The sequence below is a fragment of the Aegilops tauschii genome, chromosome 1 (assembly GCF_002575655.3).
Source record: "Aegilops tauschii subsp. strangulata cultivar AL8/78 chromosome 1, Aet v6.0, whole genome shotgun sequence".
NCBI classification, from domain to species: domain Eukaryota; kingdom Viridiplantae; phylum Streptophyta; class Magnoliopsida; order Poales; family Poaceae; genus Aegilops; species Aegilops tauschii.
The window spans coordinates 47,749,772-47,777,566 of NC_053035.3; the positions used below are offsets into that span (position 1 = coordinate 47,749,772).

At 45.6% G+C, this 27,795-nt stretch overlaps 1 long non-coding RNA gene across 1 annotated transcript; it reads right to left on the reverse strand.

Moving 5' to 3' along the window:
• Positions 1-3,534: 3,534 nt before the first annotated feature.
• On the reverse strand, positions 3,535-6,941 carry LOC141039273 (uncharacterized). The gene is made up of 3 exons (XR_012200196.1): positions 4,555-6,941; positions 3,960-4,153; positions 3,535-3,868 (listed from the first exon to the last, which is right to left on the reverse strand). It is a non-coding gene; the product is annotated as an uncharacterized lncRNA (long non-coding RNA).
• Positions 6,942-27,795: the final 20,854 nt, after the last annotated feature.

Here is a 27,795-nt window from a genome sequence, read left to right on the forward strand (position 1 = left end):
AAAATCGTTTGAAGACTTCCTGCACTTCATGTTTGTAAGTAACAATATGTACCCATGTGTAACGAGAGTAATCATCAACAATAACAAAGCCATAGAGAGATGCGTCATTTGTGACTGCTGAGTAATGGTTAGGACCGAAGAGATCCATATGAAGCAATTCAAATGGTCGAGTAGTGGTCATGATAGTCTTCGCTGGATGCTTAGCCTTGGTCATCTTTCCAGCTTCACAGGCTCCGCATAAGTGATCCTTGAGGAATTTGACATTCTCAATGCCAATGATGTGCTTCTTCTTCGCAAGCATGTGCAAATTCCTCATGCCTGCATGACCAAGTCGTCGATGCCATAGCCAGCCTTCTGAAGCTTTTGCAAGTAGGCACACGGCTGGTTGCGGTCCTGTAGAGAAATCAACAATATACAAGTCTCCTCTCCTAAAGCCTTCGAAGACTTTGGAATTGTCAGTTTCCATAACCACAACACAACGATACTTGCCAAAGAAAACAACCATATCAAGATCACAAAGCATTGAGACAGACATGAGGTTGTATCCTAAGGACTCGACAAGCATGACTTTGTCCATGTGTCGATCCTTTGTGATCGCAACCTTACCTAGACCCAATACCTGACTTTTGCCTTTGTCAGCGAAGATGATATGCTTCAGATGCGATGGTGATAAGGGAGCATCCATCAATAGATTCTTGTCACCAGTCATGTGATTTGTACATCCACTATCGAGGACCCACTCAGTGGCTTTGGGTTGATCATCCTGCAGATGAATTAGTGCAGCTTACGAACTTCATATACTTCATCAGTGAAGAATATGACATCACAATTCATCAGACCAATTTCATCAAGCAATGCAACCGTTAAAACAATATGAGGACGTGAGAAATGAAAGTTCATTTCTTCATGATTAGCCTGCGTCCTTTCAGGCACTTTTCAGGTCTCCAGCAAATTCTTGAGACGTTTAAGTACGTCTGGAGACCTGACCCTGCATAAAAGATTAGTTCTTTTTCTTCACCACCCACATCAGAAGAGGTGGCAAAGAGTTCATCACTCTGCGAGCTCCATACGAGAAAGGTGGCATAGAAGCCAATCCATTTCGTTTCACATAAGAGGAGTTATGGTAAGCATATGAATAAGCAGAGAAATTCTTCGAGGACTTATGAACATAATGATTAGAAGAATAATGCTCATATTCATAGCCCTTGGCTCTTCCCTGCGAAACAGAGTTGTTAGCACGATGATGTTCATATGAGGATTTTGATCCTTTTGAGGAATTTGATCCATGTGAGGAATTTGGTCCGTATGAGGACTCGGATCCATATGAAGAATTTGATCTGGGGTTCCTATTCTTCACAGGTGGTGTCATGAGGACATTCACCTGAAGACTTTCAAGGCACCTTTTGGGAACCCAGATTTTCTTCATAGGAGAACCGTTCCTGCAGTTAGTGCCAACATATCTAGCAAATACTTCACCATTCTGATTTTTAAACAGTTTATAGTTGGAGTCAAATGACTCATTAGAAGAATGAGAAGATTCACATGTAAGCCAGATAAATTAGATGGATCAACTGGAGATCCCTTTGCAGCAACCCATGAGGTTTTGGGGTACTGCTCAGGCTTCCAATATGTACCATCAGCATTGAGTTTCCTCTCAAAGGCAATACCCTCTTTCCTAGGGTTCCTGTTGAGGATCTGCTTTTTAAGCACATCACAAAGAGTCTGATGCCCTTTGAGGCTTTTGTACATGCCTGTCATGTACAATTTCTTCAGCCCTGCATCGTCAGTGATACTAGCAATGTCCTCAGATGAGGAATTAGTGATAGCAGAGACAGTTGAAGAATTTGTAGTATTAGAAGCATTTGAACATTCAGGTAAAGAATTAGCAGATTCACGTTCAATGCATTTCAAACATGGAGGAACAAATTCTTCCTGAGCAGCGCTGATTTGTTGAGCAAGTAATGAATCGCACTCCTTCTGAAGATCTTCATAACTCACTCTTAGCTTTTCAAGATCTTGCCGTCTCCATCGCCGCTCCTCGCCGTCTCCATCGCCGCTCCTCGCCGCCCGCCGCCCGCCCTTGCAGTTCTACATGCCGAGGAGGCTGTAGAACCACGTGTAGTCGCCGTCGTCGTCGTCGTTGTTGCCGCCGCCTCCGCCGCCGCCGTCCCTGCTGCATCCCTCCCCTGGTTGGCGCGGCGGGTTGGACGGTCCGGGGGCGTCCTCGTCGTCGTCGCTGTCGAGGAACACGACGCCGTGCTCGTCCTCGCGCCCACGTTTGCGGGCTTCTATCTCCTCCAGGGCCCGGCGCTGCCGGACCATCTCGTCGCGGTAGTAGTCGTCCCGCGCCCACTGTAGGGCCTCCTCGTCGGAGAAGCCGCGCCGGGCTATCTCCTCGTACTCCGAGGGGAGGCCGGGCTCCGGCTTGGGCTCGACGAGGACGAAGCGGCCGGAGGGGGGGGGGTGGAGTCGCCGATGCGGACGCCGGAGCTGCGGGTAGGGCTTCTAGAGCGGGCTGTCGGGGGTGTACCGCGGGACTTCCCTCGCCGCCCGCGGCAGGGACGCGCGGATACGTTTGATCTCCGCACGCCGCGCTGCCCCGGTGGGTGGTGGTGGCACCGGCACGCCGCCGGCGCTGATCCTCCACGCCCCGGGCACCCGCATGTCCGGCGGGATCGGGTACTCGGCCTCGAAAAGGAGGCGAGCCTCGTCCTCGTGAAGTTGGCGGCGCCCGAAGCCATTCGCCGCCGCGCCGTCGCCTGGGAAGTGCTCGGCCATTCTTCTGAACTGGAGACGGCGAGAGGAGGCGAGGGAGGAAGGGGGAGAAATGGGCGCGTCGGCAGTGGAGGATCTGTGCGTGTCTCCGGCGCGCTGGTGGTCGGCTTATATAGGCGGAGGCGCCGCGTAGTACGCGTGGCCGGCGTGTTATGCATGGCGGGCGAGGGGACGCGCGTTGCCCGGCCTTCACTGCGCCGCCCGTGAGGCATCAATGGAGGCTGACCGGCGCGCAGCTTTGGCATTGATTCGCCGCGGGAAACGAGGCGATGAGGACGACGAAGCGGCGAGAAGAGAGTCGAGTCGCTGGCAAGGGGGCCCCGCGGCTTTTCGCGCCAAAAACGATTCGCCCGGCGCCCCCGAGCGCCCCCAGCGCGCCGGGTTCGGGTTGGGTCCGCCGGCGCTAATTTCGGCCCGAGCCGGCGAAAACTTGGCCCTTGGGGCGCGACTGGGCCTTTTTTTGGCGCCGGCGGCCGAAAAATCGCCTGGGGGGCCTTGTTGGGGGCGCGGCTGGAGATGCTCTCACGAAACCAGCAGAGCAGCATCGCAGCAACCTGTTAACAGTGTAGACTGATTCTATTGGAGAAAGAGAGAGGGGGAGAGCATTTTCATCCTTGTATAAAACACACGAGCTGGCATAATAGTACAAGCTTCCCCTAAAATAGACTGGTGTGACTGGCATCATGCTAAACTGTACAAAATGGGGGGTGGGGGCAACACATACAATCACTGAACACAGTATTGACACCGCACATAAGGTCAAAGGAAACTGAAGCCAAAACCATATAAAAATGCATAACTAATTTTCACAGTTGCTGGTACAAAAGCTGAAGAATGCCCAAAAAAGAGCACTAATAACTTCATCCTCGAGCATTTCTATACTAGTGAAATTACACTTTGACTTCCAGATAGCTAGTTAGATCTTCTGCCTCATTCTCCAACTGAAGCCATTGTTGCTAGTTAGATCTTCTGCTCTTTTGAATCTGCCTCTTGGTCCAAGTGAAGCCACTTACGCGTAAGCATATAGGATGATATAACAGCCCCGGCTAACCCCAGAAAATCATTGAGTCTCTTCGAAAACCGCTTCGACCGCCTGCAAGTTCAGAGATGTAATAAAATTTGTTAACAAATTATTCCAAGGAAAAAAGAACATGAAAAGGACAGCATATGTTCTGAGTAGATACCACAAGGGGTCATTGGGTCTAGGCTCGATTTGCACCGCAAGCTGCTGGAGCATGCGTGTGTTTTGACAGCCTTCCTTGGTAAGCCGGGTGTCGTATCGCCTTTCTGTGTCAGCAATCAGATCAAACAACTCTTCTCTCTTCTTCTTGATTTCCCTCAAAGCAGAAGCCTTCCCATCTTGATGCACTGCTATTTCCTTTACAAATTACGTAGAAGTTAGATACAATATCTAACAACATATTCAACATATTCATTGATGCAAGCCTACATAGCTATAGTTGATCTAGAATGTTATTGTAGGCATGCCTAAAACTAAACAGTGTCATATTTCCTTTGCAAAAGATATTTCATTCTCGAATCATGCTTACTGATGGCAAAACCAAGATTTACAAAATAATTTGGAACTAGCTAGTGTTGATAATCCTAGGGGGTAAGCAATCCCCATCCTGCCGTTTGGAAAAGGATTTGATTATTACGAGACCTATGGTATTGCGAGGCGTGGAATTGCTAGATCCCTAATCATGTTATGCGCAGAGCACAGTAGCGAATCAATCAGCAGTCGATGAAATAATCGATAGAAGTCGTGATTTTCGGTACCTCAACACCAGAGGAAGTATGCCGGAGGGAAGAGGGGGCTGCTGCCGGCGGACCGCCGTGGATGAGCCTCCTTGGCACCTCCGTTTTCGTTCGCTGGAGAACAAAGCCAGCCAACCTCCTCGCCGCCTGCCGAATCGCCGCTGCCATCGCCGATCTCAAGCTCTCTTCGTATCCTCGCCTCGAATCGCCTGAGTTTGCGTCTGTGCTCGTAATTTTATCAGTGGATTGGGATTTGGGAGGAAAGACTTCTCTTGCATTTATATATGCGGCGACTGAGTTCCGGGTCCGTCTCCGTCAAGACCACGAAGCCCCACCGCGTGGCTGGCATCGGACTTCCGACTCCGCCTCCACTAGGAAAAGTGAAGATTTTGAAGAATTTGCTGAGCATACGTACCCTGCGCCAGGTGTTTAGGTTAGGGTTCCTCGCTCGCCTTCCGCCGCCGCTTCTTATTCCGACCGCCGCGTTTGATATTTCTGTAACCGAGCTTTTTCCTTTTGAGGGCAGCGTGTTCTTTTTTTTTTTGAAACACTGGTAATTTTATTCATATTCATAACAATTACCGATACACTGGTTTGGACCTAAGATTCAAGAAAATACAAAGTAACTCATATGATTAAGAGCGTGTTTGGCTGCCTTCTCAAACAATACCTGCATTTCAAACACATCTCAACCCAACCCGGTTGAGCAAAAACAGGCAACAAATCAGCATCTGCATGTTGTTTGGTTGTCTGCATTGCATCAATGAGCACTTCAGGGCTGGGTGTTTGGCTGTCTGCATATATGCTTAAGGGCTGAGCAGATGCAAACCACAGCTGTTTGGCTGCATACACGTTTGTGTTCTGCTCACCCCATTCAAATGTGGCGGCCTTACCACCACATTAGCAGCACAAACGGGAGGCAAAAATGAAAACAAGCAATGCACATGAAAATAAAAGCAGATTAAGAGGCTAATTAATATAGTAGGGCCATCGTTAAAGACAGTAGGGGCATCCCATGCCTCCTGCTTCACACCAGGGCGCCGATCCTGGCCAAAATATTAACAAGTTTGCAGCACTAGTTCAAACCATCACCATCACCATGACCACAAACTAACAGTTCTATACTAGGACCGGGTACTTATATAATAGAGAGCGCGGGAGAATTTGCCGACGTAGCCGTGGTTGGTGCAGCGCACCCTGTTGTGGTTGTAGATCTGCACCTTGAAGCCCAGGCTGGAGATTCGCACGACGACGAGGTCGCCGGGGACGATCCTGTGGCGGCGGCAGAAGTACTGCGAGCCCCGGTCAAGCACCATCCGCCCCTCGTAGTTCTGGACCTGAACCCAGGACTCGCACCACTTGTTGACCGACAGCCTGACGACGCGCGGGGGCTTGATCACCAGCCACTGCTTCATGACCTCCTTGAACTTCGGTGGGATGACGAGCATGGCGAGATCCTCCTCGTCCTTGATCTGGACGTAGAAACACAACGGCTCTCGGGACCCCTCCTCGTGGCCGGTCCTTGGACATCGTCCCCTTGGATGCGGCTGGCTCATGAAGGCGGCCTTGCCAGGTAGATCCACCCTCTTGAGCTAGCGGTTCGTGGGGATGAAGTCCATGACGCCCTCGGCGCCGACCATGACCTGAGCTCCTCGACCGACTTTGTCCCACTCTGTCTTCATCACCTTGTCAGGTAAGATGACAATGGTTAGTAACAAGGCATTGGGATCAGGCACCGATCAGTGGCACGTGCCGAAGAGCAAGTGGCACTGATGAGTGGCACTTGCTCATGGGCAACAACCACTGATTTGTGCAGTTTTCAAAACATGATCAGTGGCACTTGCCGAAGAGCAAGTGTCACTGATCAATGGCACTTGCTCAAGGGCAACAACCACTGATCAGTGAGCATCATGCTCATGACCTAAAACTAGCAGTGCAAGTTGTGACCACTTCCACATTTGGCAGCATGCTACATTGGTAATAGTACCTCAACAAGGGAACACAGTGTCCCTACAATGTGTATGAGCATGCAAATTTGTCCTACCTACCATGAATGCCATGCACGTAACGAAATCATGCAACAAACCATGCCTAAACCAACACCAATCTAGCTCTTCAACATCACACACAAACCCTACCTATGAACATCATGAATATGTAACTACCTATCATGCAAGAACCAATATACCCTGCCTAAGGACTACGATGTAACTACCTATTAACAAGATCAAATCTACCCTGCATACGAATAGTGAACATGAACACCATCAACAACATGAATAGTAGCACCCAAGAAGGAATTGATTCGATTTGATCGGATCCAAGTGATGCCTATTGCAGAAAACCCTAATCTACATGTACGAGCAATACGGAAATTAGAAACTTCCCGGAGCTGGTGGAGTTCGAGCGTACGCCGGGCGGGGAGAAAACCACAGCGGGAAGGAGATGGCCGGTTAGGAGGAGGAGGAGACGGAAATGCCGACGCCCGTCGGCATTGCCCCGGTGCTCGTGGCGGCGAGGGAGGTCGAGGAAGCGGGCGCCATCTTCCATGGCCCTGACGCGCTGCCCGAAGAAAACCCTCGGATAGGGGTAAACAAACCTCCCCCCACCCACAGGGGTTCCGAGCAATGGCGCGGTCGCCGCCCCCTCCGGAGTCGCCATCGAACCCCACTAGTAGAAAAAGGGCCTATTGTCCTGGTTCGTAAGGGCCTTTTGTCCCGGTTTAGGAACCGGGACTAAAAGGTCGTTACTAATGCCCTAGGCCTTTAGTCCCGGTTCTTACACGAACCGGGACAGATGGGCCTCCACGTGGCCGGTGCTGCGAGCCCAGGCAGGAGGCCCTTTAGTCTCGGTTGGTGGCACCAACCGGGACCAATAGGCATCCACGCGTCAGCTGTTCAGGGGCTAGGGTTTTTGTTTTTTTCTGAAAGGGGGTGGATTTGGGGGTTTTGTATGGTTAATTAAGGTGTTTCATATATTGTGTTAGGTAGCTAATTAATTAATAAAGAGAAATGTCCTCTCTTATCTCCGTGCTTGGTTGACGCTACATACTATACGTATAGAGAGGCCCTCGACACACTAGCTAGTAAGAAAATGAAGGAAACCATTGAGTACAGAAGTTCGTCATGCATACCGAGAGAAGTGATCGACCTCTCCTTCTCCGAGAGATTGGTCGAACAACAAGTTTTTGTATCATCTATCCGACGCTACTGGCTACATACATATACAATATGTAAGATCTCTTACAATCCCCTAGCATTTGAACTCAAGTTCCACATGGTATTCTCCGGCTTTATTGACGACGTGGTCAAGAAAGAATCCCGCCAATTCCTCTTGAATTGCTTTCATGCGATCTTCTGGTAGGAGTTCATTCCGCATCTGCCACGTCTAATTTGAAGAACGGGGTTAATACATATATATGAATGAAACTCAACAAAAATGATGGTGTAATAAAATGAAATTGTGAATATTATTGCTTACGCACTTCATATTGTCTTTTAGAGTAGTCCCGCTTATCTTTGCAAGTCGCGTTGTAGATGAACTCGCACACGAGAAATAGAGGTCAATCAAATTGATAATGAAGCATTATAAATGGCATTGATGAAAGTAGCTAGAATCAACGGGAGATGCGCGGAAGTAGCTAGCTAGTAGTACTTACTTTCGGGTATGTATATCGCAGCTCCTTCGGCAGTCCCAGAGCTTCTGCGGTGAACTTTTTCCAAACCCTGCAAGACAAAGAAAATAATTATTACTTGAGATATCAGGAAATGAACAAAAAGTTGCCAATATGGTGCGATAATGATCGATTGAACTTACTTGTTGAGAATTTCAGTCATGTCCGCATAGGTCTCGGGATCTTTTCGTCTCGAGTCTAAGACGGTTACTAGTCCCTGCTCAAGCTTAATCTCCAGGAGAATATAGTGGAAGCTGCGCACGCATGCATAACTCATCAATTACATTACTATAACCTCACTCGAGTAATAAGGAAAACCGAATATGCACACGACAGTAACACTCACTTGAAGTTGTAAGGAAAGAGTATTTTATCTTTGTTTTGATTTATTATCAATGATTTGAGCAAGTTGGCCTCGGCATCTTTGGCGCTCTTTTTAACCTGAAATTCATCTATGAGATTTGTGTTAATGAACCCAATATCATACATTTCTGCTTTTCTACACTCGACGATCTTCAATCTGCATAATATAGTGAGGATAATTATAAATACATGCAATGAAAGAGCTGAGCTATATATAGAGACTTAATGACAGAAGTAGTACTTACAGACAGTAGCAAGTGACCGTTAATTGATCGAGGGCCTTTTGATTGAAGAACTAGAAGAACTCCTCAAATGGAACATACAATAGATCAATTCCAACGAGGTCGTGCTCCTCTTTAACTCTCAGATACAAAGTATCTGTCCCCCCAGACTCTCTACAGGTTTTCATGTACCAATCATGGAATCTTCGCATCATCGTTGTTAGAGATTTTTCATCTTTGACGAGAGGCTTCTCGTACTCGTATCTGTGTTCATCCACCTCCAAGAAATCATAATGTACATCGTCGGGCAGGTAATCTCCAAGATTGTTATAACCGGGCACCATCCCCGGATCATTAGCGACGATGTCGCTAGACACATTGAGCGGGGGGCACGATTGGTTCGCTTGTTCGCCGAGCTGGGCAATTTTTTCCCAGCTGCTCGTCGTTCTTTTAACCTTTGATCACTTCTAGTACTTCACGACCGTTCCGCTTCGATATATACCTTTTCAGTAACGCGCTCATAGTTGGTTTTCGGCGAAGAATTTGGTGGTTTCCTCAGGGCATCGATAGTGCGCTTTGCTTTCACCGGATCTACCTTCTCCTCTGGAGGTGGATGTCTCTTTGCTTTCACCCCTTCAAAGAAGTCCTTCACTTGGGCTTGACAGATCTCTGCGTTTTCTTGTTCGGTCATCTCATATGGTAACAGAAGGAAATATGCCCTAGAGGCAATAATAAAGTATTATTTATTTCCTTGTATCATGATAAATGTTTATTATTCGTGCTAGAATTGTATTAACCGGAAACATAATACATGTGTGAATATATAGACAAACAGAGTGTCACTAGTATGCCTCTACTTGACTAGCTCGTTAATCAAAGATGGTTATGTTTCCTAGCCATAGACATAAGTTGTCATTTGATTAACGAGATCACCTCATTAGGAGAATGACGTGATTGACTTGACCCATTCCGTTAGCTTAGCACTCGATCGTTTAGTATGTTGCTATTGCTTTCTTCATGACTTATACATGTTCCTATGACTATGAGATTATGCAACTCCCGTTTACCGGAGGAACACTTTGTGTGCTACCAAATGTCACAACGTAAATGGGTGATTGTAAAGGTGCTCTACAGGTGTCTCCAAAGGTACTTGTTGGGTTGGCGTATTTCGAGATTAGGATTTGTCACTCCAATTGTCGGAGAGGTATCTCTGGGCCCACTCGGTAATGCACATCACTATAAGCCTTGCAAGCATTGTGCCTAATGAGTTAGTTGCGGGATGATGTGTTACGTAACGAGTAAAGAGACTTGCCGGCAACGATATTGAACTAGGTATCGAGATACCGACGATCATATCTCGGGCAAGTAACATACCGGTGACAAAGGGAACAACGTATGTTGTTATGCGGTCTGACCGATAAAGATCTTCGTAGAATATGTGGGAGCCAATATGGGCATCCAGGTCCCGCTATTGGTTATTGACCGGAGACGTGTCTCGGTCATGTCTACATAGTTCTCGAACCCGTAGGGTCCGCACGCTTAACGTTACGATGACAGTTTTATTGAGTTTTGATGTACCGAAGGAGTTCGCAGTCCCGGATGAGATCGGGGACATGACGAGGAGTCTCGAAATGGCCGAGACGTAAAGATCGATATATTGGACGACTATATTCGGACTTCGGAAAGGTTCCGAGTGATTCGGGTATTTTTCGGAGTACCGGAGAGTTACGGGAATTCGTATTGGGCCTTAATGGGCCATACGGGAAAGGAGAGAAAGGCCTCAAAAGGTGGCCGCACCCCTCCCCATGGTCTGGTCCGAATTGGACTAGGGAAGGGGGGCGCACCCTTCCTTCTTTCTCCTTCCCCCTTCCCTTCTCCTACTCCCACAAGGAAAGGAGGAGTCCTACTCCCGGTGGGAGTAGGACTCCCCCCTATGGCGCGCCTCTCCCCTTGGCCGGCTGCCTCCCCCTTGCTCCTTTATATACGGGGGCAGGGGGGCATCCCAGAGACACAACAATTGATCCTTGAGATCTCTTAGCCGTGTGCGGTGCCCCCCTCCACCATATTACACCTCGATAATACCGTTGCGGAGCTTAGGCGAAGCCCTGCGTCGGTAGAACATCATCATCGTCACCACGCCGTCGTGCTGACGAAACTCTCCCTCAACACTCGGCTGGATCGGAGTTCGAGGGACGTCATCGAGCTGAACGTGTGTAGAACTCGGAGGTGCCGTACGTTCGGTACTTGATCGGTCGGATCGTGAAGACGTACGACTACATCAACCGCGTTGTGATAACGCTTCCGCTGTCGGTCTACGAGGGTACGTGGAGAACACTCTCCCCTCTCGTTGCTATAAATCACCATGATTTTGCGTGTGCGTAGGAAAATTTTGAAATTACTACGTTCCCCAATAGTGGTATCAGAGCCTGGTTTTATGCGTTGATGCTATGCACGAGTAGAACACAAGTGAGTTGTCGGCGATATAAGTCATACTGCTTACAAGCATGTCATACTTTGGTTCAGCGGTATTGTGAGATGAAGCGGCCCGGACCGACATTACGCGTACGCTTACGCGAGACTGGTTTCACCGTTGCGAGCACTCGTTGCTTAAAGGTGACCGGCGGGTGTCTGTCTCTCTCACTTTAGTTGAACCGAGTGTGGCTACGCCCGGTCCTTGCGAAGGTTAAAACAACACCAACTTGACAAACTATCGTTGTGGTTTTGATGCGTAGGTAAGAACGGTTCTTGCTAAGCCCGTAGCAGCCACGTAAAACTTGCAACAACAAAGTAGAGGACGTCTAACTTGTTTTTGCAGGGCATGTTGTGATGTGATATGGTCAAGACATGATGTGATATAATTTGTTGTATGAGATGATCATGTTTTGTAACCGAGTTATCGGCAACTGGCAGGAGCCATATGGTTGTCGTTTTATTGTATGCAATGCAATCGCCATGTAATGCTTTACTTTATCACTAAGCGGTAGCGATAGTCGTAGAAGCATAAGATTGACGAGACGACAACGATGCTACGATGGAGATCAAGGTGTCGCGCCGGTGACGATGGTGATCATGACGGTGCTTCGGAGATGGAGATCACAAGCACGGTGCTTCGGAGATGGAGATCACAAGCACAAGATGATGATGGCCATATCATATCACTTATATTGATTGCATGTGATGTTAATCCTTTATGCATCTTATCTTGCTTTGTTTGACGGTAGCATTATAAGATGATCCTTCACTAAATTATCAAAGTATAAGTGTTCTCCCTGAGTATGCACCGTTGCGAAAGTTCTTCGTGCTGAGACACCACGTGATGATCGGGTGTGATAGGCTCTACGTTCAAATACAACGGGTGCAAAACAGTTGCACACGCGGAATACTCAGGTTAAACTTGACGAGCCTAGCATATAACAGATATGGCCTCGGAACACGGAGACCGAAAGGTCGAGCGTGAATCATATAGTAGATATGATCAACATAGTGATGTTCACCATTGAAACTACTCCATCTCACGTGATGATCGGACATGGTTTAGTTGATATGGATCACGTGATCACTTAGAGGATTAGAGGGATGTCTATCTAAGTGGGAGTTCTTAAGTAATATGATTAATTGAACTTAAATTTATCATGAACTTAGTCCTGATAGTATTTTGCAAAATTATGTTGTAGATCAATAGCTCGCGTTGTTGCTTCCCTGTTTTATTTTTGATATGTTCCTAGAGAAAATTATGTTGAAAGATGTTAGTAGCAAAGATGCGGATTGGATCCGTGATCTGAGGATTATCCTCATTGCTGCATAGAAAAATTATGTCCTTGATGCACCGCTAGGTGACAGACCTATTGCAGGAGCAGATGCAGACGTTATGAACGTTTGGCTAGCTCAATATGATGACTACTTGATAGTTTAGTGCACCATGCTTAATGGCTTAGAATCGGGACTTCAAAGTCGTTTTGAACGTCATGGACCATATGAGATGTTCCAGGAGTTGAAGTTAATATTTCAAGCAAATACCCGAGTTGAGAGATATGAAGTCTCCAACAAGTTCTATAGCTAAAAGATGGAGGAGAATCGCTCAACTAGTGAGCATGTGCTCAGATTGTCTGGGTACTACAATTGCTTGAATCAAGTGGGAGTTTATCTTTCAGATAAAATAGTGATTGACAGAATTCTCTAGTCACCATCACCAAGTTAGTAGAACTTCGTGATGAACTATAGTATGCAAGGGATGACGAAAGTAATTCCCGAGCTCTTCGTGATGCTGAAATTGACGAAGGTAGAAATCAAGAAAAACATCAAGTGTTGATGGTTGACGAGACCACTTCAAGTGTTGATGGTTGACGAGACCACTAGTTTCAAGAAAAGGGCAAAGGGAAGAAGGGGAACTTCAAAAAGAGCGGCAAGCAAGTTGCTACTCAAGTGAAGAAGCCCAAGTCTGTACCTAAGCCTGAGACTAAGTGCTTCTACTGCAAAGGGACTGGTCACTGAAAGCGGAACTACCCCAACTATTTGGTGGATAAGAAGGATGGCAAAGTGAACAAAGGTATATTGGATATACATGTTATTGATGTGTACTTTACTAGTGTTTATAGCAACCCCTCGGTATTTGATACTGGTTCAGTTGCTAAGAGTAGTAACTCGAAACGGGAGTTGCAGAATAAACAAAGACTAGTAAAAGGCGAGGTGACGATGTGTGTTGGAAGTAGTTCCAAGATTGATATGATCATCATCGCACACTCCCTATACTTTTAGGATTAGTGTTGAAACTAAATAAGTGTTATTTGGTGTTTGCGTTGAGCATGAATATGATTTGATCATGTTTATTGCAATACGGTTATTCATTTAAGTTAGAGAACAATTGTTGTTCTGTTTACATGAATAAAAACCTTCGATGGTCATACACACCAACGAAAATGGTTTGTTGGATCTCGATCGTAGTGATACACATAATCATAATAATGAAGCCAAAAAATGCAAAGTTAATAATGATAATGCAACTTATTTGTGGCACTGCCGTTTAGGTCATATTGGTGTAAAGCTCATGAAGAAACTCCATACTGATGGAATTTTGGAATCACTTGATTATGAATCACTTGATGCTTGCGAACCGTGCCTCATGGGCAAGATGACTAAAACGCTGTTCTCCGGAACTATGGAGAGAGCAACAGATTTGTTGGAAATCATACATACAGATGTATGTGGTCCGATGAATATTGAGGCTCGTGGCAGGTATCATTATTTTCTGACCTTCACAGATGATTTGAGCAGATATGGGTATATCTACTTAATGAAACAGAAGTCTGAAACATTTGAAAAGTTCATATAATTTCAGAGTGAAGCGAAAATCATCGTAACAAGAAAATAAAGTTTCTACGATTTGATCGTGGAGAAGAGTATTTTGGTTACGAGTTTGGCCTTCAGTTAAAACAATGTGAAATAGTTTCACTACTTATGCCACCTGGAACACCACAGCATAATGGTGTGTCCGAACGTCATAACCGTACTTTATTGGATATAGTGCAATCTATGATGTCTCTTACCGATTTACCACTATCGTTCTGGGGTTATGCATTAGAGACAGCTGCATTCACATTAAATAGGGCACCATCTAAATCCGTTGAGACAACGCCTTATGAACTGTGGTTTGGCAAGAAACCAAAGTTGTCGTTTCTTAAAGTTTGGGGTTGCGATGCTTATGTGAAAAAGTTTCATCCTGATAAGCTCAAACCCAAATCGGAGAAATGTGTCTTCATAGGATACCCAAAGGAGACAGTTGGGTACACCTTCTATCACAGATCCGAAGGCAAGACATTCGTTGCTAAGTATGGATTCTTTCCAGAGAAGGAGTTTCTCTCGAAAGAAGTGAGTGGGAGGAAAGTAGAACTTGATGAGATAACTGTACCTGCTCCCTTATTGGAAAGTAGTTCATCACAGAAATCTGTTCCTGTGACTCCTACACCAATTAGTGAGGAAGTTAATGATGATGATCATGTAACTTCAGATCAAGTTACTACCAAACCTCGTAGGTAAACCAGAGTAAGATCCGCACCAGAGTGGTACGGTAATCCTGTTCTGGAGGTTATGTTACTAGACCATGACAAACCTACGAACTATGAAGAAGCGATGGTGAGCCCAGATTCCGCAAAATGGCTTGAGGCCATGAAATCTGAGATGAGATCCATGTATGAGAACAAAGTGTGGACTTTGGTTGACTTGCCCGATGATCGGCAAGCAATTGAGAATAAATGGATCGTCAAGAGGAAGACGGACGCTGATAGTAGTATCACTATCTACAAAGCTAGAATTGTCGCAAAAAGGTTTTCGACAAGTTCAAGATGTTGACTACGATGAGAGTTTCTCACTCGTATCTATGCTTAAGTCTGTCTGAATCATGTTAGCAATTGCCGTTTTATGAAATATGGCAAATGGATAAACAAAACTGCATTCCTTAATGGATTTATTAAAGAAGAGTTGTATATGATACAACCAGGAGGTTTTGTCAATCCTAAAGGTGCTAACAAAATATGCAAGCTCCAGCGATCCATCTATGGACTGGTGCAAGCATCTCGGAGTTGGAATATACACTTTGATAAGTTGATCAAAGGATATAGTTTTATACAGACTTGCGGTGAAGCCTGTATTTACAAGAAAGTGAGTGGGAGCACTACACCATTTCTGATAAGTATATGTGAATGACATATTGTTGATCAGAAATAATGTAGAATTATTCTGCAAAGCATAAAGGAGTGTTTGAAAGGAGTTTTTCAAAGAAAGACCTCGGTGAAGCTGCTTACATATTGAGCATCAAGATCTATAGAGATAGATGAAGACGCTTGATAAGTTTTTTCAATGAGTACATACCTTAACAAGATTTTGAAGTAGTTCAAAATAGAACAGTCAAAGAAAGAGTTCTTGCCTGTGTTACAAGGTGTGAAATTGAGTAAGACTCAAAGCCCGACCATGGCAGAAGATAGAAAGAGAATGAAAGTCATTCCCTATGCCTTGGCCATAGGATCTATAAAGTATGCCATGCTATGTACCAGATCTATTGTATACCCTGCACTGATTTTGGCAAGGCAGTACAATAGTGATCTAGGAGTAGATCACTGGACAGCGGTCAAAAATTATCCTTAGTGGAATAAGGATATGTTTCTCGATTATGGAAGTAACAAAAGGTTCGTCGTAAAGGGTTACGTCGATGCAAGTTTTGACACTAATCTAGATGACTCTAAGTCTCGGTCTAGATACATATTGAAAGTGGGAGCAATTAGCTAAGAGTAGCTCCGTGCAGAGCATTGTAAACATAAAAATTTGCAAAATACTTACGGATCTGAATGTGACAGACCCGTTGACTAAAATTATCTCACAATCAAAACATGATCACACCTTAGTACTCTTTGGGTGTTAATCACATAGCGATGTGAACTAGATTATTGACTCTAGTAAACCCTTTGAGTGTTGGTCACATAAAGATGTGAACTATGGGTGTTAATCACATGGTGATGTGAATTATTGATGTTAAATCACATGGCGATGTGAACTAGATTATTGACTCTAGTGCAAGTGGGAGACTGAAGGAAATATGCCCTAGAGGCAATAATAAAGTATTATTTATTTCCTTGTATCATGATAAATGTTTATTATTCGTGCTAGAATTGTATTAACCGGAAACATAATACATGCGTGAATATATAGACAAACAGAGTGTCACTAGTATGCCTCTACTTGACTAGCTTGTTAACCAAAGATGGTTATGTTTCCTAGCCATAGACATAAGTTGTCATTTGATTAACGAGATCACCTCATTAGGAGAATGACGTGATTGACTTGACCCATTCCGTTAGCTTAGCACTCGATCGTTTAGTATGTTGCTATTGCTTTCTTCATGACTTATACATGTTCCTATGACTATGAGATTATGCAACTCCCGTTTACCGGAGGAACACTTAGTGTGCTACCAAACGTCACAACGTAAATGGGTGATTATAAAGGTGCTCTACAAGTGTCTCCAAAGGTACTTGTTGGGTTGGCGTATTTCGAGATTAGGATTTGTCACTCCAATTGTCGGAGAGGTATCTCTGGGCCCACTCGGTAATGCACATCACTATAAGCCTTGCAAGCATTGTGACTAATGAGTTAGTTGCGGGATGATGTGTTACGTAATGAGTAAAGAGACTTGCCGGTAACGATATTGAAGTAGGTATCGAGATACCGACGATCAAATCTCGGGCAAGTAACATACCGGTGACAAAGGGAACAACGTATGTTGTTATGCGGTCTGACCGATAAAGATCTTCGTAGAATATGTGGGAGCCAATATGGGCATCTAGGTCCCGCAATAGGTTGTTGACCGGAGACGTGTCTCGGTCATGTCTACATAGTTCTTGAACCCATAGGGTCCGCACGCTTAACGTTACGATGATAGTTTTATTGAGTTTTGATGTACCGAAGGAGTTCGGAGTCCCGGATGAGATCGGGGACATGACGAGGAGTCTCGAAATGGCCGAGACGTAAAGATCGATATATTGGACGACTATATTCGGACTTCGGAAAGGTTCCGAGTGATTCGGGTATTTTTCGGAGTACCGGAGAGTTACGGGAATTCGTATTGGGCCTTAATGGGCCATACGGGAAAGGAGAGAAAGGCCTCAAAAGGTGGCCGCACCCATCCCCATGGTCTGGTCCGAATTGGACTAGGGAAGGGGGGCGCACCCTTCCTTCTTTCTCCTTCCCCCTTCCCTTCTCCTACTCCCACAAGGAAAGGAGGAGTCCTACTCCCGGTGGGAGTAGGACTCCCCCCTATGGCGCGCCTCTCCCCTTGGCCGGCTGCCTCCCCCTTGCTCCTTTATATACGGGGGCAGGGGGGCACCCCAGAGACACAACAATTGATCCTTGAGATCTCTTAGCCGTGTGCGGTGCCCCCCTCCACCATATTACACCTCGATAATACCGTTGCGGAGCTTAGGCGAAGCCCTGCGTCGGTGGAACATCATCATCGTCACCACGCCGTCGTGCTGACGAAACTCTCCCTCAACACTCGGCTGGATCGGAGTTCGAGGGACGTCATCGAGCTGAACGTGTGTAGAATTCGGAGGTGCCGTACGTCGGTACTTGATCGGTCGGATCGTGAAGACGTACGACTACATCAACCGCGTTGTGATAACGCTTCCGCTGTCGGTCTACGAGGGTACGTGGACAACACTCTCCCCTCTCGTTGCTATGCATCACCATGATCTTGCGTGTGCGTAGGAAAATCTTGAAATTACTACGTTCCCCAACAGTAACTTCTCCAGAGGCTTGAGAGATGGACCGAATATGTATGTCCTCCCGCCTCTGGCTGTACTGCTAGACGCCGGAGCAGACGGAGCGGCTGCGGCTGTCTTCTTTCGTGCTTGCTTACGAGGCGGAGGAGAAGGACTACGACGCGCCGGAGCAGCTGGAGCGGCGGCGGGTCTCTTCCGCCCTTGCTGACGAGGCGAAGAAGGAGGAGGCTGGCTGCTCGGGCGCGCCGCCACAGGCGGAGAAGGAGGCGGAGTGCCGCCACCCGCCGGAGAAGGAGGCTGAGTGCCCTGATCACTCGCCGGAGGAGGAGGCGGAGTGCCCTGAATCGCCGGAGGAGGAGGAGGCACATGAAGGAAATATGCCCTAGAGGCAATAATAAAGTTATTATTTATTTTATTATATCATGATAAATGTTTATTATTCATGCTAGAATTATATTAACTGGAAACATAATACTTGTGTGAATACATAGAGAAACAAAGTGTCACTAGTATGCCTCTACTTGACTAGCTCGTTGATCAAAGATGGTTATGTTTCCTAGCCATTGACATGAGTTGTCATTTGATTAACGGGATCACATCATTAGAAGAATGATATGATTGACTTGACCCATTCCGTTAGCTTAGCACACGATCGTTTAGTATTCTGCTATTGCTTTCTTCATGACTTATACATGTTCCTATGACTATGAGATTATGCAACTCCCGTTTACCGGAGGAACACTTTGTGTGCTACCAAACGTCACAACATAACTGGGTGATTATAAAGGTGCTCTACAAGTGTCTCCAAAGGTACTTGTTGGGTTGGCGTATTTCGAGATTAGGATTTGTCACTCGGATTGTCGGAGAGGTATCTCTGGGCCCACTCGGTAATGCACATCACTATAAGCCTTGCAAGCATTGTAACTAATGAGTTAGTTGCGGGATGATGTATTACGGAACGAGTAAAGAGACTTGTCGGTAACGAGATTGAACTAGATATTGAGATACCGACGATCGAATCTCGGGCAAGTAACATACCGATGACAAAGGGAACAACGTATGTTGTTATGCGGTTTGACCGATAAAGATCTTCGTAGAATATGTGGGAGCCAATATGAGCATCCAGGTTCCGCTATTGGTTATTGACCGGAGACGTGTCTCGGTCATGTCTACATAGTTCTCGAACCCGTAGGGTCCGCACGCTTAAAGTTAGATGACGGTTATATTATGAGTTTATGTACTTTGTGAAGGTGCGTTATATCGACTAGAGGGGGGGGGTGAATAGGCGATTTTTATGAATTCTTCACTGAGGAATTTGCCGGTGAGGAAATTCCTTAGCGAAGAACTACTTGCAGCGGAATAAGTACTCAGAAGTAAACATAACAGGATACCAGCATGGTCATCATGATGAAATGAAGATAGGCACAGAGTACAGAAAGCGTAAACACAGGATAACACAGGATGAAGACAAACAGACTGAAGAAATTGAACTAAGGAAATTGAGAAAGTCTTCAGTCAAAGTTTTCAAACACAGATATGAACAAGTGCACAACACAGTTATGAGGAAATGAAAGAGTTGAGGAAATAGAACCAGTTGGCTTGGTGAAGGCAATGATTTGGTAGACTAGTTCCAACTGCTGTCTCAGTTGTACATCTGGTTAGGGCGGCTAGGTATTTAAACCTGAGGACACACAGTCCTGGACATGCAGTCCAGGACACTTAGTCCTCACCGTATTCCCCTTGAGCTAAGGTCACACAGACCTCGCCCAATCACTCGTGGTAAGTCTTCAGGTGACTTCCGAACCTTCACAAACTCGGTCACTCGGTGATCCACAATTCCTTTTGGATGCTCAAGACCATGACACCTAACCGTCTGGAAGAAGCACAGTCTTCAAAGGTAACAAGCGTCGGATCCACGCAGGATCAATCTCTTCAGTGATGCTCAATCACTTTGGGTTTGTAGGTGTTTGGGATGCTCTCAACTGACAAATGTCAGTTTCTCTCGGAGCAGCCAAAAGCTAGTGGTTGTAGGGGGCGGCTATTTATAGCCTAGGGAGCAGCCCGTCATGATAAGACATAAATGCCCTTCAATGATATGACCGTTAGTTGGGTAGATATTTTGGGACAGCTGGCGCATAGCACAACAACGGTCGGAAATTTGAGTATCAAATTCCTCAGGGCTATCATGTTCCTCACTGTGTAGGCAATCCGCACTGGCGAATTCCTAACTCCTCAGTCAGAACAAATTCCTCAGAGACCAGAAGAACGTAGTCTCTGTCACTGAAGAATATGACTGGACTGTATGAGATTTCCAATGGCTTCACTCGAAGGGATTGGTAGGTGTAGGATTTTGAGTTGAGCATCACATGGAAATTTTTCCTTAGTATTTCCTCGACCCCCTTTAACAGTACGGTGTTTCCTATGACTCAAGAAAGAGAAAATGAAAGTACGAAAACAAAAGTCTTCACGCTTCATGTTCCTCAAACGAATACCAAGTCTTCAAGGTCACACCAATTTCTTCACTTTCAAAGTCTTCAGAAAGTCTTCAGAAATTCAAAGTCTTCAGTCAAAGAACTTCATTTTTAGGGGTCGACTTTCTCTGTAAATATCAAACTCCTCATAGACTTATAGACCTGTGTACACTCATAAACACATTAGTCCCTTAACATATAAGTCTTCAATACACCAAAATCACTAAGGGGCACTAGATGCACTTACAATCTCCCCCTTTTTGGTGATTGATGACAATATAGGTTAAGTTTTCAACGGGGATAAACATATGAAGTGTAAATACTGATATTGAGGAATTTGATTGCAAGATATAAAAGAACTCCCCTGAAGATGTGCATAGTGAGGAATTTGCTTTTGAAGCAATGCACACTTGAAGAGTTGAATCATGGAGATCTCCCCCTATATCTTGTAATTCATACACGCATTTGACATAATATATGAAGAATTTGAAATGCATGATGAAATATGGTGACTGATGTAATTCAGCATGCGTGCAATAACATTAACAAGGAATAAGCATGCAAAAGAAACAACAAAAGTATCAGGCCACCATAGAGTTTTAAGTTTACAACTCGATCCAACAAAGTCATCAGAAGAACGAGAGTTGTAACTTAGAAAAAAACGCCCAGATAAGATAGACCCGCTTGAAGACTAACTCAAATTTCTCCCCCTTTGTCATCGAATGACCAAAAGGTTCGAAAATGAGGAGTAACGCCCCTGAAGAATATCAAGTTGATGAAGGAGCGTCAGCGTTGTTTGGGTCGTTTGTTGTAGTAGGGCCTGCCGCAGTGTCGTCCAAGTCTTCATGTTCATCAGTGTCACCTGATGAAGAATAGTAGCTGGCCACCAAGGAAGGAACCTTGACCTTCTTGTACTTCTTCAGACGAGGTGCAGCCCAGTCAAAATCTTCCTTTTGACCCATTTTATTTAGATCTTCTGCGCTATAAATGTGTGACAGAACAGCCCAGGTGCGGTTGAGGGTTTCATGAAGGTAGTAGTGGTTTTTCTTCACTGCATTGTGGGTAGCAGTCATGTTGTGAAGAATTGAACCAAACTGACGCTTGACCCATTTGTGATTACGATCAACCTTCTGGTGAAGACTGAGGAGAAGCTCATGGTCAGTCATCACCCTGGGAGCTGTGCCTTGAGGATTTGGCTTGGTTGCGTTGGCGGCAGAGTCATGGGTGGCAGAGTCATCATTGGTGGAGTAGGATGCAGCCTTGCAAAATTGACCATCCAATGGACGAATGCCTTCATCAATGACAGCCGTAGCCTTGCCCTTTTCATCAGCTGAGGAAAATGTCTGTTTGAGGACTTCAATCGGGGGCAAGTAGCTGCAATGGTTCAGTGTATCAGCTTTGTAGTTGAGTGAAGACCTTGTTCTGATGAATCTCATAATCCACGGAGCATAAGGCTTCAACTCAAACGGTGACATTGCGACATTGGCCAGAGTCCTCATGAAGAAATCATGGAAGTTGACAGGAACGCCATGAATGATATTGAAAAGCAGATTCTTCATGATGCCAACGACTTCTTCTTCATTCGAGTCGTGGCCCTTGATAGGACTCAATGTCTTCGTCAGAATGCGATAGACAGTCCGAGGCACATATAACAATTCCTTCACAAGGAATTTTGTTCTTGGGGCCTGACCTGGCTTCAAAGGCATCATCAGCACTTGCATATAGTGATCTGTAAGCTCAAGTTCACTGTAGACGCAACGATCAGCTTCAAGGGGAGGACTGAGAGGCAAAGTACGAAGCAATTCAGTAGCTGGTGCCTTATAGTGAGTATTTTCAGACATCCAGTCCAGCACCAATGAATTCACATCTTCAAAGTCTCCGGTGATGTGCAGAGTTGCATAAAATTGAAGAATGAGCTCTTCATTCCAATCACATATATCAGTGCAGAAATTTAACAGTCCCCGCGTCGTAAAGAACACTGAGGACTGGCCCAAAGCATGGCAGAGATTCCATATCCACGTGAGGAATGTGCTCATGATCGAAGACTTTGTCTTTGTTGAACAGCACCGAGGAATAAAAATTTGCCTGGCTGGCAGTCCAGAAACGCCTCTTCCTAATGCGAGCAGAGTCATAGGGGTTGTAGTCAGTGAAGAATACGTGCTCGCCGAAGAAATCATTAGCCTTGATTTTTTGCTTCCTTGAGAATGGATCCTTTGGCTTGGGCAGAAGAGTGTCAGTCAGTTGCATGACAACCTCAGGAATCGCAATCTCAGGTTCTTCAGGCTGAGGAATTTTTGGTTCCTCTTTAGTGGCAGTCTGGGTCTTCAATTCTTCATTTTCATTTTCTTCAGCACTAGTGGCTGGAACTTGTTCATGAGCTTCATCAGATCCCATTTGAACTGTTGTTGCCGGGGACTGAGGAATTTGTTGCAATGGAGTGAAGAGTGGAGAGTTGGGGTGCTGACTTTCCCAGAAGTCATCATTCATCACTGGTGTGGTACAACCAATGTCCACATCTTCATCTTCCATTTCTTCAACACCAGCCTCTTCAGCAGTAAACTGAGGCATAGGCAAGGAAACTGTGGGGGTTGAAGGGATTTTATCCACTTCAATTTCTTCATCCATCTGCTCTGACGAAGCAGCAGAAGGATTTTCTTCATCAGATCCGCTAGGGATCACATATTCTTCATCAAAAGGGATGATTTCCTTTGATGGCATGGAAGAATTGGAGTTGGGGTAGGCGCAGGAGGAGCAGAGGAATGTGTTTGATTTTCTTCAGGCACAACTGATGCAGTTGCCCTGACTTCTTCATTTTTCTTCAGGCGCACCACTAGTGGATGCCCTGGCAATTTCATCAGCAGCTGGAATGCAGTCATCAGCCCTGGAATTCACATTTTCTTCAGCAGCCTGATTGTCATCAGCGGTGCTGGCATGTTCTTCAATGGGCTGAGCAGATGCTTCAGTCTGAGGAATTTCTTGTTGCGATGGGGCTGCAACATTGGAGGTGAACATCTTTGTCAGTTTAACAAACCTGACCTTGGCTCCTTTCCAATCAGCATAGTAAGCATTGAAATCATCGCTGAGGGTTTTGATCTCAGACTGGATCTTCACAAGTTCATCAGTTGTCATAGAGACAACGTTGTTCTTCAGGAATTTCTCCTTCCTGTACTGTGCTTTCTTGAGCTGCCTGGCCTTCTCAAATTTCCATTTTTCTTCTTGGATGAAGGCAGTCAGCATATGACTTTGACCAGGAGTCAGCTTGAAGTCAGGCATAGGAGTGTTTGGGTCCTTGTGCCAGAGATCAATGTAATCGAGGATCAAGTTTGGATCCAGAAGCAGAGGCACATCTGTGCCCTTGGCTCTAGCGGCCCTGACTTGCCTATCTCTGATGATTTCAGCAAGTTCTTCATCATCAGCTTCGTCTTCTTCAGACGACACTTGGAAGGTGACCTGCTTCTTGTGAGGACTTGAGCGAGAGCCTCATCCAGCAGTGGTCTTAGTCTTCACAGAGAGGGTCATGTTGAAGAATTTGGTGCAGCTGAGGAACTAGCTGAAACTCCTGAGGCAACAGAGTAGCCTGTAGTCCTTTGGCACATGGCAAGATGCACAGGTGCTGAGGATTTGGTTGGAGCAGCCGAGGACTTTGGAGGGGCAGGAGCAGCGTGAGGAATTGGCCGTGAGGGCTTAGCTGAGGCACTTGGCTTATGCGCAGGCTTCTTTGCCATGGATTTCTTCGGCCTTACAGAGGCCTCAGCAGCAGCAGCAGAAGTAGAGGCTTCGTTGAATTTCCTCACTGCATCTTTTGCCTGTTTGGCCAGTTTGGCCTGGCGCTTGGCCCATTCTTCAGGAAAATTCTCACCGCGCTTGATGCTAGTGGGATCTGCTTCTTGGCCAGGTGCCAATGGTGGTCTTGAGCATGGAGGAGTAACAGCGAATTTCTTCATGTACTTGGGAGTCACATATCTGTACTCCCTCCACTCTCTTGCCCATCTCATCTCTATCTTCTGAATGCGCACCTTGCGCTGATTTTTATCTTCCTCAGGGGGTGTGCAGTACCCAGCATAGATGTCCTGAGGGATTTCAAAAACAGTGTTGACCTCAGGCCTCTTTCCTCCTTTCCGTGGCTTCTTTCCATCAGCCATTTTCTTCAGTTGAGGAATTTGAACAATTGAACTCTCTGAAGAAGTATGCAACTTTTCTTCGAGGAACGCTGCAAATGAGTTAAGTTGATGAGAACCTAGTGATTCCGCAGCGGAGATGAGTACCTGTGAACAGAGTATAGTTGCGAGGAATTTGGAGAGGTCATATGCGTTCTCAGAAGGTTTTTCAAAAAGAACAAGTTTGAGGAATTTGACCAGATGAGTCTTGAAGAATTTCACTAAGCGTTCTTTGTCTTACGTTCCAAAGTTGTATAGATCAAAGATCCACACAATTGAGGAATCTTGAAGAAAAATGATGCTTAGAGAAACGAATCAAGAACAGATGACATGTGAGGTGTTTAGTGTGTGAAGAATTTGAAGAATAAACACCTTTGAAGATTTTGTAGGAATCATTTGAATCAAAGACGGCAGTAAAAGTAACTTTTAATTACCCTGAACGAAGAACACGACGAACTGTGAGGTGGAGAAGTGAAGTTCGTCTGTGCAGATCTTCCACGCCCTAACTCGGCGGAGGAAGACGGCTACGGCGGCGGCGGAGTGAAGATTTCCACGGCCGGCGCGAGTACGACGATGACGAGGTCGAGGCAGTGAAGCTCTTCCTCACCGGCGACAATGAAGTAGCGGCGGTGCTAGGGTTTGAGAAGCTCGAGCTGGAGAGAGGTCGAGCGGAGTAAAGGAAGTGAGGAAGGGGAGAGGGGGTATTTATAGCCACGGTGAAAAACTATTCGCCCGAAGATTTTGGACGAACGTGCCCCTGACCCTTCTCATTCGCTTGACATGTGTCACCCACGTACTAAGAAGTGGAGATCGTGTTAGATCGTGGGTGAATAGATAAGTATTTTGTGGGATGCGGAACTGTTTGAGCGGCAAAGCCGAAAATTTGGATAAGATAAGTTAAAAGTTCCATTCGCAAATTCTTCAGCTGACAAGGACTCAGAAGTAAACATAACAGGATACCAGCATGGTCATCGTGATGAAATGAAGACAGGCACAGAGTACAGAAAGCGTAAACACATGATAACACAGGATGAAGACAAACAGACTGAAGAAATTGAACTGAGGAAATTGAGAAAGTCTTCAGTCAAAGTCTTCAAACACAGATATGAACAAGTGCACAACACAGTTATGAGGAAATGAAAGAGTTGAGGAAATAGAACCAGTTGGCTTGGTGAAGGCAATGATTTGGTAGACCAGTTCCAACTGCTGTCTCAGTTGTACATCTGGTTAGGGCGGCTAGGTATTTAAACCTGAGGACACACAGTCCTGGACACCCAGTCCTGAACATGCAGTCCAGGACACTTAGTCCTCACCGTATTCCCCTTGAGCTAAGGTCACACAGACCTCGCCCAATCACTCGTGGTATGTCTTCAGGTGACTTCCGAACCTTCACAAACTCGGTCACTCGGCGATCCACAATTCCTCTTGGATGCTCTAGACCATGACGCCTAACCGTCTGGAAGAAGCACAGTCTTCAAAGGTAACAAGCGTCGGATCCACGCAGGATCAATCTCTTCAATGATGCTCAATCACTTTGGGTTTGTAGGTGTTTGGGATGCTCTCAAATGACAAATGTCAGTTTCTCTCGGAGCAGCCAAAAGCTAGTGGTTGTAGGGGGCGGCTATTTATAGCCTAGGGAGCAGCCCGTCATGATAAGACATAAATGCCCTTCAATGATATGACCGTTAGTTGGGTAGATATTTTGGGACAGCTGGCGCATAGCACAACAACGGTCGGAAATTTGAGTATCAAATTCCTCAGGGCTATCATGTTCCTCACTGTGTAGGCAATCCGCACTGGCAAATTCCTAACTCCTCAGTCAGAACAAATTCCTCAGAGACCAGAAGAACGTAGTCTCTGTCACTGAAGAATATGACTGGACTGTATGAGATTTCCAATGGCTTCACTCGAAGGGATTGGTAGGTGTAGGATTTTGAGTTGAGCATCACATGGAAATTTTTCCTTAGTATTTCCTCGACCCCCTTTAACAGTACGGTGTTTCCTATGACTCAAGAAAGAGAAAATGAAACTACGAAAACAAAAGTCTTCACGCTTCATGTTCCTCAAACGAATACCAAGTCTTCAAGGTCACACCAATTTCTTCACTTTCAAAGTCTTCAGAAATTCAAAGTCTTCAGTCAAAGAACTTCATTTTTAGGGGTCGACTTTCTCTGTAAATATCAAACTCCTCATAGACTTATAGACCTGTGTACACTCATAAACACATTAGTCCCTTAACCTATAAGTCTTCAATACACCAAAATCACTAAGGGGCACTAGATGCACTTACAATCTCCCCCTTTTTGGTGATTGATGACAATATAGGTTAAGTTTTCAACGGGGATAAACATATGAAGTGTAAATACTGATATTGAGGAATTTGATTGCAAGATATAGAAGAACTCCCCTGAAGATGTGCATAGTGAGGAATTTGCTTTTGAAGCAATGCACACTTGAAGAGTTGAATCATGGAGATCTCCCCCTATATCTTGTAATTCATACATGCATTTGACATAATATATGAAGAATTTGAAATGCATGATGAAATATGGTGACTGATGTAATTCAGCATGCGTGCAATAACATTAACGAGGAATAAGCATGCAAAAGAAACAACAAAAGTATCAGGCCACCATAGAGTTTTAAGTTTACAACTCGATCCAACAAAGTCATCAGAAGAACGAGAGTTGTAACTTAGAAAAAAACGCCCAGATAAGATAGACCCGCTTGAAGACTAACTCAAATTTCTCCCCCTTTGTCATCGAATGACCAAAAGGTTCGAAAATGAGGACTAACGCCCCTGAAGAATATCAAGTTGATGAAGGAGCGTCAGCGTTGTTTGGGTCGTTTGTTGTAGTAGGGCCTGCCGCAGTGTCGTCCAAGTCTTCATGTTCATCAGTGTCACGTGACGAAGAATAGGAGCTGGCCACCAAGGAAGGAACCTTAACCTTCTTGTACTTCTTCAGAGGAGGTGCAGCCCAGTCAAAATCTTCCTTTTGACCCATTTTCTTCAGATCTTCTGTGCTATAAATGTGTGACAGAACAGCCCAGGTGCGGTTGAGGGTTTCATGAAGGTAATAGTGGTTTTTCTTCACTGCATTGTGGGTAGCA